General features: G+C 45.5%; 2 protein-coding genes across 2 annotated transcripts in view; both read right to left on the bottom strand.

Annotated features, from left to right (window-relative positions):
• CHST9 (carbohydrate sulfotransferase 9) overlaps nucleotides 1-13,088 on the bottom strand; it is a 232,625-nt gene that overhangs the window by 3,720 nt on the left and 215,817 nt on the right. The window lies entirely within an intron of this gene.
• The window catches only part of AQP4 (aquaporin 4), a 68,753-nt gene that overhangs the window by 52,964 nt on the left and 2,701 nt on the right, over nucleotides 1-13,088 (bottom strand). The window lies entirely within an intron of this gene.

Below are 13,088 nucleotides of genomic sequence, written 5' to 3'. Positions count from 1 at the left end.
TATATAGAGAGACAGAGGTAGATAGCTATAGATATAGACCTATTTACTGTTATGTTCTCAGGGTCAAGAACGGTCTGTAGTCTCTAGTTATTGCTCTCAAATATTTGTTACATGAAGGAATGAATGTATCAGTCAAATTAGGTCTTCAAGGATGATTAGGAATTTTCTAGCAAATTGAGCAAAAGAGCAGAGGAACAAAGCACTGTGGAAGGAACCACCTCCAGGCATCACAGTCCTTCCACTAGCTGAGCTTTAAGGAGAGATGCTTCTTTCTAGTGGAAGAATATTGACTACGTAACCCCTGATCACCATACACCAACTTGCGTAGCCCCATAAAACAGCCATCAAGCTCCTCCACGCCACTGAGCCAACTACTTGGGGTTTCCACTCTAAAAGCATCTGTCTGCGGTCTTCTCACAGACTGCCAGGGTGACTTGAAAGCCTTGAATCCCTCTTTACCCCTGATCAACAACTTGTAGTCTGTAAAACTTTCACATATAATGTAAAATTTGACTTGAGGTTCGAAAGATCATGGGGTTACTGGTAGACAGCATGGGAAGTGCTTAGCACAGCCCTGAAATCAAACTGCCACTACCCTTCTGCTGCTACTTCTTCAACAACTCCAACTATAGATAATAATTGCTATTATGGTTTTAATAGCAGTCTTCATCATAATAGTATTCTATCCCAGCGACCTAGTGAATTTCAAGGTTCGCTGGTTGTCCATTATTATCCAGAATATTATTTGCGTGTCTCTACACATGCCCCAGTTAATTCTCTCCCTGCCCCATTAACAAAAAGGAAAACGAAATCAGCCTTCCACTGTGCTCTCTGGATCTTCAGCTTGTGGTCATCAAATTCCTCTTTAATCTCCGGAGACTTCTGGAATGCTTGTTTTCCATGACTTTTTCTAATGAAACCTGGATGGCCCCCAAACCTCTGCTTCCCTTGCACTTTTTCAAGTAGATGAAACTTCAATTCTTTGGGCAGCTTGTCCCTCAGGCCAGAAGATAGGGAGCTATTTCCTTGTCCTTCCCTGTGGCTTCCAGGACACGCCCCAGCAAAACCCTCCTGCTTCTGTGAAGCACATGTGTCCTGCTCAACCTCCCTTTTCCTCTCCCCATGCTGTCACCTGCTTTTCTCACTGACCTTTCATCTTCATGCACTGAAGAGTTTAGCTTCCGGCTCAGACTCTGCTTCTTCATCTCCACTATTGTCATCACGTGTAGTGACTCCGACACCCAATAAACTCTCTGCTCTCTTGACCACCTTGCCTTTTGTAGAAGTCTCTCCATTTCACATGGACCTTGCCACTGACAGAGGCTGCGCCCCCTCCATCATCTCTCTGACCCTCATTGTCTAACCTTCCAGTACATCATTGCTTCCAGTTTTGCAATTCTATGACCACTTGTCACTATGTTATTCAAGCTCTTAGCAGCCAGCATGCCTGGTGGCGCTCAGAAGTCACCTCTGTAGGGATTTGTTCCCTGTCTACTTTGTCTAAATTATGCTCCCCTCTGAGATTTTCTCTCACTGAACCCTGCTTATTTTGCTCATAGCATTTATCACAATATAAAATGATTGTTTTACTTCTAAGTTGTCTATTTTCACCCCATCCACATCTCTTGCACTAGAATATGACTGCAGAAGTCCAATCTTTCTTGTTCTTTGTTGGATCTCTGGTACCTAGCACGTTGCCTGACACATAGAAGATGACCAATAACTAATTGAGTGAATGTGATTACACTTTAATGATGGGCCTCTAAGCAGTTGTTTTATGACCTTGTCGAAGAAAAACAGTGCTAATCAGAAGATCAAGGTTAACTTAGATAAATAATTGACCGATTCTTTTAAGGTGCCGAAAATCTGTATTCAAACAAATCTTTGGCAAAGAGAAGACAAATAAAACAGGCAGAGGTAGAACTGCTCATGCTACAGTAGGCATGTAGGTGGGAGCCTTACCTGCCTGTGAAGTCAGATTGGTTCAAAGTCACTCAGTGCGGCCTGGTAACTCCTGGAGGCTTGCCAGCTATCTGGACTCCTAGACATCACTGTGGACACCCCAAAAAGAATCTGGGGACGGGGTCCTGACTCTAATTTAGACAAGCTCCCCAGGTACTCCACAGGCAATAATGGCATTTGGGGTCCACTGAACCAGAGCATAGCAAAGGAAAGTAAAAAGTAAGAGGTCATCTCATACCATCCAGGAGAGAAAGGCTCCAAATATGGTGGACATGAATATTTCAGTAAGCAGAGACAAATGCTCTTTTGTAGGCAGGGTGTCACATCAGGCCTCACACGGACCAGATGAAACGCCCTTCACCTTCACCCACTTCCCTTTGCTGGAGGTCCCTGTTCCCCAAGCTACTTTCCAGTCACTGGTTTGACTGGGGAGATCACTACGCAAGGGAAAAATTCATTGCTCATACATTTGACTTCAGTCTCTTCATTTAACTTGTTTAAGGCACACGGGGCTTCAGCACAGGTGAGAACCCAGTCCCAGGAAGCAGCATACACTCAAGGACCTGTTTCTTCGCCATCCACTACTTGAGCGACTTGAGCCCTGAGACAGCCATGCCAACTGTGAGAGCAGCAGTGACGCTGGCAGGATACACTCCATTTGTCTTATTTGGTTAAGCATCTTCCAGTCCCAGATCAGATTCGCCTGTGTCAGCACCTTTGAGTGACACACACACCCCTCTGGCTTAGGTCGCCTGCAATATTTGACAACACGGCTTTACTCAGGGCTGCCTCTTCAGTGTCGGCCCAACCCTCTCAGTGTAGAGCAGGCGACTCACTCTTTGGTGCTATCATGGGCCTGCGCTAGGATGGGAGGGTGGCCTGGGGCACCAGATTGTGCCCTGGGGAACCTGGGGTCACGCTGAGAGGGATTTCTTTTCAGGATTTCAGGCTGAGAAAGAACGCAAAGGAAGAATGTATGACATAAGCTCCCAGCAAAGCAAGACAGAGCGGCAAGGAGGAGTAGAGTGGGGGGGCGGGTCAGAGGGGGTCAGAGGGAATAGATGACTGACAAAACAAAGTGATGATCCAGCATATATTTGCAAAGTCTTATCTCTTCATGCATTAAGATACATTTTATCACTTTCATTTTAAGAATATTATTTTATCAATAATAAATTTTGAAGTTTTTTGAGGGTTTCCAAGATAGATAGTTTCTCCTGAAGATGACAGCTTGTTTCAAGATGTCGTTGAAATGGCTACTGAGAAGTATCAGTGGCCACAGCCAACTCCTTTTGGTCTCCCTTTCTTCTCAAGGCCAGGTATGAGTGCCACTTGTCCTGATCCCTTAGCCTGAGGCTGGGAGCCTTCAGGGTCTGTACAACCTCATTTCCCAGAGCTGGTACAGAATGAGCCCATGCTGCACAGGGGAAGATCACAGAGGGCTGCCTGCCCCCTGCAGCCCAGCCTCAGTAAGTGCAACTGTGCGAATGGAGAAGTGGGGTAAGAAGGGGGGAGGGAGGAGCCAGGGACAGTCCAATCCTTCCTGTTCTTTTCTTTAGGCAGAGCTCCAGTCCCAGGAAGCAGCATTTACCTGGGGAACTGTTTCTTCCCCACCCATTACTTACCGGTCCAAGGTTACTTGAGCCCTGGGAACACAACGCCAACTGGGAGAGTGGTAGTGACAATGGCAGGGCTCGTGTTGACCGACCACAATTCTCTTATATCAAGACACTGATGGACAGGATCCTGCCTAATCTATTTACAGAGACACAGCTATCATCAAGCAAGCAGGCAAGCATAATTCTCTAAAGGTCCTGCAGACACTGCGTCATCAACCCCCTTTCCTCACTATGATTCTATAATCTGTTTCTTGTAAGGAGCAAACATATCTTGACGTACCTTGCTCAGAAATACAATCACAGTCTATTAACTCCATCTACTCCCCACACAAGAGAAAACTGCCCACAGTAGGGGGAAGGAAGTCTCAGGCTTCACCCAGGGGATTTTCTTAGGGTCGCCCATAACTGCAGCCACTAGCAACCAGACTACAGCCCATACTGTAACAAGATGAAAGTGCGTGAATTTGAGGCACCACGCGCTTGTGAAAACCAAAGAAAAGGCGCGCAATTCTGGATCAGTTCTCTGACCAATGGGAAGACTCTTGCCTCACCTGCAACTCATGGCCTATATACTGAGATTCCCAGGTCCAGAGCACGCTCCCTCCTGGGCAGGGAAGGATGTATTTATACCATTTGGCTGGGAGGGTTGGTTTTCATGTCTTGGCCCCTGTCAGGGCTCCGGCCTCCTTTAGTTAAAGCACAGCTGTTGGACCAAGGCCGTAGGGAGAGGATGAGTGGTGAGGGTGGGTTTGGGATGAACAGCGACAGAGCGCTTCACGTGTTCCAGGCACTGCTTCAACGAGTTAATCCTCACCCCACCTCTGTCAGGTGGTTACGATCACGTTTCCATTAAACTTACTTGGTGTCTTACGACTGGCAACTCCTAGAGCTGGGATTAAAATTCAGGCTTGTCTGGCTCCAAACCTTGTGTTTCTTACCATACGGCACATGTTCACTCTACAGGGCTCTCAGTGCCATCACATCTGTAATCTGTTTCCTTGCCCTTTGGTCCGCGTGAACACTATCCTTTGTACCGAGCTACACTGAGATGGCCACATGTGCTGCAGTCAGCTCTAGAGTGCAGTGGCCATTGCCAAACCTTTGGTTGCTTCTCTTCTGCAATTTAAACTACATATGTTGGGTACCAAGAACAGATGCTCTATTGGACAGTCCCAAATAATCAGCATGGCCGAGGGGGTACTGGGCTCTTGTTTCTGGAAAACCGTGATTTGAGCCAGTGTTGCCTGGACTTTGGGTTTCCTGTTATGCTGCATAAACCACACAGAAATTGTGATCATCAGCTCAGCTTTTATGCCTCAGAACAAAGCTCCTTATTTTCATGGTGTCTTTATTTCCTCTCCTGCTTCTACACTCCTGTTAGAAACATCTATCCAGACTTGGTGCTTATGGAGTGATGATGTCTTCACTCCATCCCCGGTGGCCTTTTCAAGAGAACTTATTTTATATCTTGGTATTTCAGTGGCTGCAAATCTGGGAAAACACATAATATGTGAGTACTTCTGAGATGTGTGTCTGGATCAGGGATGAAAGGAGGGAAGTTGAAGGTATCTTTCAATCCCTGATGAACTCCCAGTGACCAGTGCATCTGGTCCCCATGGCTTTTTATCAGCAAGACACTAGCTCTATGACTCCGTCTCCATGGGGATTTATACGCTGAGGAAAAAATGTCCTTTTCTTGCTGTGAGTAATAGGACCCCTGAGTGCTGCGTCGCAAGCATCTTCTACCGCCCCAGATTCATCAGCAGGACCGCGTCTCCTCAGGACCCTCGTATAGAACTAATTTTCAGCAAAGTCTAGTTTCCACGTTCTAGGTTAGTACCTTAGCAGATGGTTGGCCCAAAAGACAGAAACCAAAAAGTTTTGTGTATTGCATCCTGGTTAATTTCTCTGGGGTCCTATCACCCTCCAGGTGGTTGTCTCCAAGGTAACTGGTATCATTCTGCTCTACTGATCTCATCTCTTACCTCCATCCAGTCAGTTTCCTGTTGGGTGTCTTCTTCAAGGTATTTCCAGCCCCCAGCCCCGCATGGTTACAGAACGAGGAAGACAATCGTGGTGGTCTACAGGTGCTCAGACCAATTTGCAAAAGAACCCGTGAGTGCCAAGGTAGGTTGTGAGACACACATCTCACACCTATTTCAGCCCAACAACTTGTGAAATGGGAAGGAGACCAGACTTAGTAAATTTTTACTCTTATTCATGCTTTACTTGCAACTTTCAACTGACCTTAACTTAGTACTTTCTACCAAATCAACCTCACTCACTGGAATAAGATATCTAGCCAATCAGCTTGGGGTAGTTGACTCAGCCTCCCATGTATAAAAGAGAGATAATGATGCCGACTTTATGGAGTTGTGAAAAATGAATGGAACAAATACACAATGCCTGCCATGTAGCATATACTCATTAAGTGTGGCTTTGAACCACAACTTTTACATTTCTGCCAAGAGTATCACCTTCCTGCAGTAACCCTGGGGACCTTGCATTAATCTTTGCCTGAGATTGTTAATTCGCTTCTCATACTCAGACACCAAACTCTATTCATTTTTTCTCTAAACTGTTCATTCCCACTATCAATGTATCACTTAGACACATTTTTTTTTCACACCCAGACTATTGTCATAGCCTGCGAGCAGGATCAAGCGAGGCATTCATTTGATGGGTATTTATTCTGCGCATCTAATATGTGCCCTGTTTAATGGCATTGGGGCCAGAGGGGCAAACGACTCTGACAAGGGTCCTGTTCTCATGGTACTTACATTCCTGTGGGTGAAGATAGATAATGAACAGATACATGAACAAAAATTTTGATGATGATACGTGTGATGCAAACACTAAAACACAGCGATGTGGCAGAGCATGAGTGGCAGGTGGAGAGTGGGAAGACTCCGTGAACCAGGTGTCTAGGGAAGATCTATTTGGGAGAAGCTAGTTGAGCAGAGATCTGAATGACAAGGAGAAACCCCAGTTCTGGGAGCGGAGTGTTGCAGGCTGGTGCAACGAGGGTAAAGGGCCCTCAAAGGGGAATGAGCCTGGTCAAGCGAGGGACAGAGGGCAGATGGTTGTTGTGTCAGTGCAAAGGGCCTGGGGACTCAAGAAGAAATCAAAGAGAAGGGCAGGACGACATGCTGTAGGAATACCAGGCCACGGAGAATTTAAGATTTAGGATTTAGGTCATGGGAAAGATGCAGGGTTTTATCAGAGGTGTAATATGAGCCACTGGAAGTTTTATACGGTGAATAACATGATGTGAAGCACATTTTATAAAGCTCACTCTGCTGGCCAAGTGGAGAATGGACTGGGGGCCGTTAAGAGTGGAAACAGAGTAGCCCAGAGAGAGGCTGGTGGCTGGTATCAGTGGAGAAGCAGTAAAAAGGAAAAACACAGGGTATGTGTGGAAATTGCTTACTGACTGATGACAAACCTGCATCCCGAGCATTCGTTTTTTCAGGATTTCTCTTGCATGAAGAAGGGCGATTATCTGTCAATATTCATTGCACCATTGAGCCGATATGCAATGCATGAATCATCTCTGAGATAAGCAGATGAGGCTTTCTTGTAATCTTTCTATTTCGCTGAGATAATTTCACTTGCTTTGGAGTTTATGAGGCCATAAGTGGCTCCCATCTGTTGATGAACATATTTCTAAGAGTCATTTAGTCTCAAGTATGAAATACTTGAGGGGAAGTTAAATTGTAACTTTTATATTCTGTGTCATCTTAGTAACAGAACCAAAATTGGAAGCATGTGTTCAATTTTGGTCTTTCATTTTCAAAGCTTTAGGTCAGGCAAAGAATTAATTTCATTTGTTTACAAAGCAGATTATGCCTAATAAAATCTATTTTGTTTATGGTCACATTTTAGTCAATCCATTGCCTTAGAAAATGAGAGAAATCTGATTGGCTAATTAGTCAACATAGTAAATTACATTATTCCGCATCCACAGAACATTGGCCTAATTGAATTATCCAGTAATGGTATGACAGAAATATTTCCTTTTAATACATTTTGAGCAAAGGCACATACCAGTGATGAAACAGTGAATAATCTTGTTTATTCCACCCTTGTTTGATGATCGACCACAGAATATAACATAAGACTTCTATGGATAATAACTTTTTCCACATTAAGGAAAATGAAGCAAGGTAGCTTTCAGTGGGATCCTCACTGGTACTATGGATTTTCACTACTTGTCTGTGCATCTTTTCCTTCCCAGAAATTTGTTCTCTGATAAGTGCTAAAAAACTGTACAAAAGCAAGTTTCAATAAAATTGGTTTTAATTTATGCATAATCAAAGAGATAGGTTTGATCACCTTCTTTCTCTAGTGAGAGGTAGAAAAACTCTCCAGGACACTTTCTTTCACTCTTGAAGTTCTGATGAGGACTGTTTCCTCAGCCAAATTCAGATACACACAAAAGTCTACACACAATATCAGGGATGCCCATGGGATCTGCCCTGAGGGGCCAAAACCATTCATATAGCACGGATTCTACATAATTGGCCTTGTATTAATGACCACTACTTGTTATTTTTTTTCTTTCTTTTTTTTTTTTGCGGTACGCAGACCTCTCACTGTTGTGGCCTCTCCCGTTGCGGAGCACAGGCTCCGGACGTGCAGGCTCAGCGGCCATGGCTCACGGGCCCAGCCGCTCCACGGCATGTGGGATCTTCCCGGACCAGGGCGCGAACCTGTGTCCCCTGCAGGCGGACTCTCAACCACTGCGTCACCAGGGAAGCCCAATACATGCTATCTTGATAGTTAAAATGTTTTTTAAAAAGGACCTACCACATCATAAATATCTGTATTCTAGACTCTCACAACCAATTGCTTCAGTGCTGGTGTTAAGATTGGAGTACTGGTTAGGGTGGTCATAAGTGGGATCATTTAATTAATAGAAGAACTTCCAGAACAAGTAGTAGGACAGCACAATAGCGAAGAGAAAGGATTTCACAATGAGATCCATCCACCTGGATTCAGATTCCAGCTCTGCCACTCAACACGTGTGTGCCTTTAAATAAGGATATTTAAAGCAGCAGGGAACAGTGGCTGGTGCCTACACGGTAGGGTTGGATTGCCTGCTTCCATCCCGGTATGTGATCTGGGGCAAGGCATTTAACCTCACTAACGTTGATTCCCTTGATTTGTACCTGCCTCCCAAGGTTACGGCTGTGAGGTTTAAATGAGATAATTTTATGTAAAACTTATCATAATGCCTACACACAGAAAGTTTATTAAACAATAATAATGCTATTATTATTATTAATTTAGTGCTAAGCATGGCAGGACCTGAAAAATTACTAAATCTTTCAAGCTTGAGTTTCCACCTGTATAAAAAGGAGATTAAAATACGCATCCTCTTGGGGTTGCTGTGACAAATAAATGAGATGGCGCATTACATGACTAGCAAAACTCTTGGTCACGATTATTCAGAAGCACTCTGAGTGGGAATGATCTTGAGTGGGAATACTTAAGTGAGAATTATCTGCATATTTGATTGCTAACAGCTCTGGCAGTGAGGCTAATAGACCATTATTTTCCTCTTGGTGTTCACGCTTTTAAAACACCCTAGGGCTGTCTTCTCCTCCCTCCCTTTGTCATGACAATATATTTCCAGAGACTACTGTCTATTGTCTTTTTCCATAGACATCCTTATACAACGTTTTAACTTTCTTGGCTTCCGAATAGAGAGGCGAGTGCCAGCCCTTTGACACTTAGACCTGAGTATCTTCTAGTTATGAAGCCTTCTGACCTTTAATAAAGCCCATCTTTTACAAATCCTTCTTTGTTAACCACCGTTAGTGCCACCACTTCTGGATCATTTCAGTCTTGCTTTCAAGCATTTGAAAAAGACTCATAAATTGGGTAGCTTTTTAAAAGCACAACTCCCAGTTCTAGAAGGTAATCTTAAAAGAGAATGAGGGGGATGGGATCTTTACTAGCTCTATTCATGCTGAACCTGCCGAGAGAAACTCTCTTTAGGTCAAAGTTTTCTCTTTGAGTGCATGGTCATTTTGATAAGAATAGTGCAAGGTAATGCAATCCCACTTTAAATTTAGAAGTTGTAAAGTTCACGCTACACTGAAAAGGCAGCGGTGAATGACATTTCCAAGTTTACATTCGAGAAAAAAAAACCAGGTGCCAAGTCTTGACCCAAGCAAATGCTTCAGCGTTCTACAGGCAGTTATGGCATGTGGACATAAGGGTGAAATAAAGGTGTGGGTCCCCCTGCCCTTTGATTCTTTCATTCCCCAGCTGTGTGACCATTATTCATAGAGACCACGTGCAGCCTTAGCTGTGTCTTCTGTTTCTGGTTTAGACCCCTCACTTGGGAGGGCAAAGGACAACACCCAGTTCCTGCCTTATAAGAGTCAATGGCACACCAGGTGTGAGCGGTCCAGGGTCCAGGGAGCAGCCTGCCCACAACCAGCAGTTCCTCTGGTTTCTAGGATAATAATTTAGTGAGTGGAAGAATTTACAATGGACCAGGAATGGGTTGGATGCCTATGATGTGCAAGGTCTAACAGTGAACACAGAAATGAGTCAAACATTACATCTTCCCTTTGGGACAATACTATCTAGTTACAAAATCACATAGGAATATCCAAAATTAGAATATAGAGTAGAAAATGCAAGGGTCTATAGCAAAGGGGCAGAAAAAATAATATAGGTGCACAGAAGAAGGAGAGATTACTCTTAGCTCTGTGATGAGGAAAGCTTCATGGAAGAGGTGATATTGGAGTGAGGTCTTGGAATATGAGTAAATTTTGTACCTGCAGAGAAAGGTGTGAGTATGTTGGTAGAACAGTTTTAAATAGGACACACTAGTTTTACATAAAGGAGCAGAATGGGAAATAAGTCTAGGGAGGCGGGGTGCATGCTCTCCAATGGAGATCATAGGACTTCGGATTCTGTACTCACAGGTTTGAATTTTATCCTATAGACAAGAGGTGAGTGGGTTCCATCTTGGCTTCTTATTGGAATCACATGTTGAGTTTTTAAGTTGTAGATGTCTGGTCAGGATCATCCTCAACATTTACAGGGCCTAGAGCAAGAGGATGAATGGAAGCCCACACTCTGTATGTCTAAATATTCAGAAGTTTTAAAGTAAGCGATACACAAGACCCCGTCCTTGTTTCCACCCGTGGTCTGCAGCCTGTCCCAAAGGACTGCTCTGGGCCTAGAAGCTAAAGAAGCCCTGTTGCCTGAGGGCCACCCTGCCACAGAGGCCTGAGTGGCCCAATGGACCTTCAGGAGGAGGACAGGCCAGAAACTAGACACAGCTGGGGACTCCTGGGCAGTGTCTGGACCTGCCCCTGTCAAGGATGGGATGATTCAGTAAAGCTCACAGGATTCCGGGGAAGGGCAGGTTCCCTCACCTCATGCCTCACTTTTCTGACCTGGGATTGCCAGGCAGCTCTAAGTACTGCCCAGAATTACACCTGCCCACTGCATCCAACTCCCAAGCAGAGGGAGGGTGGAAGTACTGTTGCTGAGGAACGCCCTCTGCCTACACATCCTCCAGCTATGCGGGATGGGGCATGGGGCGTGGCTATGTTGAAACTAAAGCTTTTCTTTCTCTGGTTTCAAAGGGCACAGGCTGGTCTTTTATCCCCCAGCCCAACCTCACCCCAAAGGACCAGAGTGTCCAATTCAGCTGCTCTATCCCTCTCCAACATTTTGTGTGTGCTCAATTGGTCATCAAACTTTAAAACATGAGGCTGGAGAGAAAAAAAAAAGGGTTTGTCGGGCTTCCCTGGTGGCGCAGCGGTTGAGAATCTGCCTGCCAATGCAGGGGACGCGGGTTCGGGCCCTGGTCTGGGAGGATCCCACATGCCGCCGAGCAGCTAGGCCCGTAAGCCACAACTGCTGACCCTGCGCGTCTGGAGCCTGTTATCCGCAGCAAGAGAGGCCGCAACAGTGAGAGGCCCGCACACCGCGATGAAGAGTGGTTCCCGCTTGCCACAACTAGAGAAAGCCCTCGCACAGAAACGAAGACCCAACACAGCCAAAAATAAATGAATAAATAAATATTTTTTTAAAAAAAGTGTCTGTCTCTCTGTGCCTGTGTTGCTCAAGGCCTTCGAAAGCACATGAGCCCTCTTGGCCTGGTCTAATAGTGAGGCCCTGTCTGAACCCAACCCCTGGCCCAGAATTTCTTGGGGGTGCATGTGACATTGGGGGCGGCGGGTCTCAGGATCTGTGCTAACAAAGCTCCAGGGTGATTATATGCACATGCAGCGCTAATAATCACTGCTACAAATGGGGGAGGCATTTCTGTTTAGTTATTGTTCTTCAGCAGAGGTGCCAGGTGACTGGTATTTCAGAAAGTAAAGTGGAACAGAATCCAAGATGAATGGGATGGCGGTGAAGCAGTGGGAGAGCCGTATGGAGTCACCATAGAGAGCAAACGAGATGAGGGCCTGGGGGGAGCAGAGGCCAAGGGCTGGGCGGTGGCGGAGGAGCTGGATTGGACAGGGCTATGGAGAGCACATCGAGTGCTGGCTGGTCAGAGGGAGACATGGAGTGGTGGATGACTCTAAAATTTCCAGCCTGGCATGAGATGAATTGTGTCCTCCACACAGATACATTGAAGTCCTCATTCCTGGTAACTGTGAGTGTGACCTTGTTTGGGAAGGGGGTCTTTGCAGATGTCATCAAGATGAGGTCATGGGGGTGGGCCCTAAGCCAATATGGCTGGTGTCCTTATTAGAAGAGAAGAGGCACGCAGGGAGGACTGCCACGCGATGACAGTGGCAGAGACTGAACAGACGCAGCTACAAGCCATGGGACCCCAGGGATTGCCGGCGTCACCAGAAGCCAGCAAAGAGGCAAGGAAGGACCCGCCTCCATAGGTTTCAGGGAGAACTTGGCCCTGTCGACACCTTGGTTTTGAACTTCTAGCCTCCGGAACCAAGAGACAACACATTAGTGTGTTTGAGAGCATCCAGTTGGTGAGAGTTTGTTGCAGCAGTCTCAGGAAACAGCTCCAGAAGCTGTCACACCCGCCAATGGCGTTGGCTCTCTCTGAACCGGCCAATCAGCGAAGGCGAGCCTTTCTCACGACCAGCACCAGAACTGGGGACGTCCCCCCGCAACATGCACATCCCGCCCGCGAGAAACCGAGCCCCAGGTTCGGTATCCCTCTTCAGCAACTAGCTGTTTAAAAACAAACTATTAATTCGCTACGGGTTCCAGTGATCTACTATCCTGAAAGGCATAAACAGAAGGTATTCATTTACTACAGGTTTAAATTGCCTACCATGTAAGAAGGCAGTTTCCAAAACTGAAGTCAAAAGTTTTTACATTCAGTATTCCCATTCTCGTACTGACAATATGCTAATTTGATTTTGAAGGTATGTTTGGTAGTATTTTAAGGTATTATCTTTAATCTATCGTAGTCAAAATGATTCAGAAAAACCTACAGGAGACTTCATCTCTACAAGGCACATTCTTCGGAGAGGAAATCGTTGCAGCAATGAACTG

This window comes from Pseudorca crassidens, chromosome 12, assembly GCF_039906515.1.
Source record: "Pseudorca crassidens isolate mPseCra1 chromosome 12, mPseCra1.hap1, whole genome shotgun sequence".
NCBI lineage: Eukaryota > Metazoa > Chordata > Mammalia > Artiodactyla > Delphinidae > Pseudorca > Pseudorca crassidens.
This window is presented reverse-complemented; position numbering and strand designations above follow the sequence as displayed.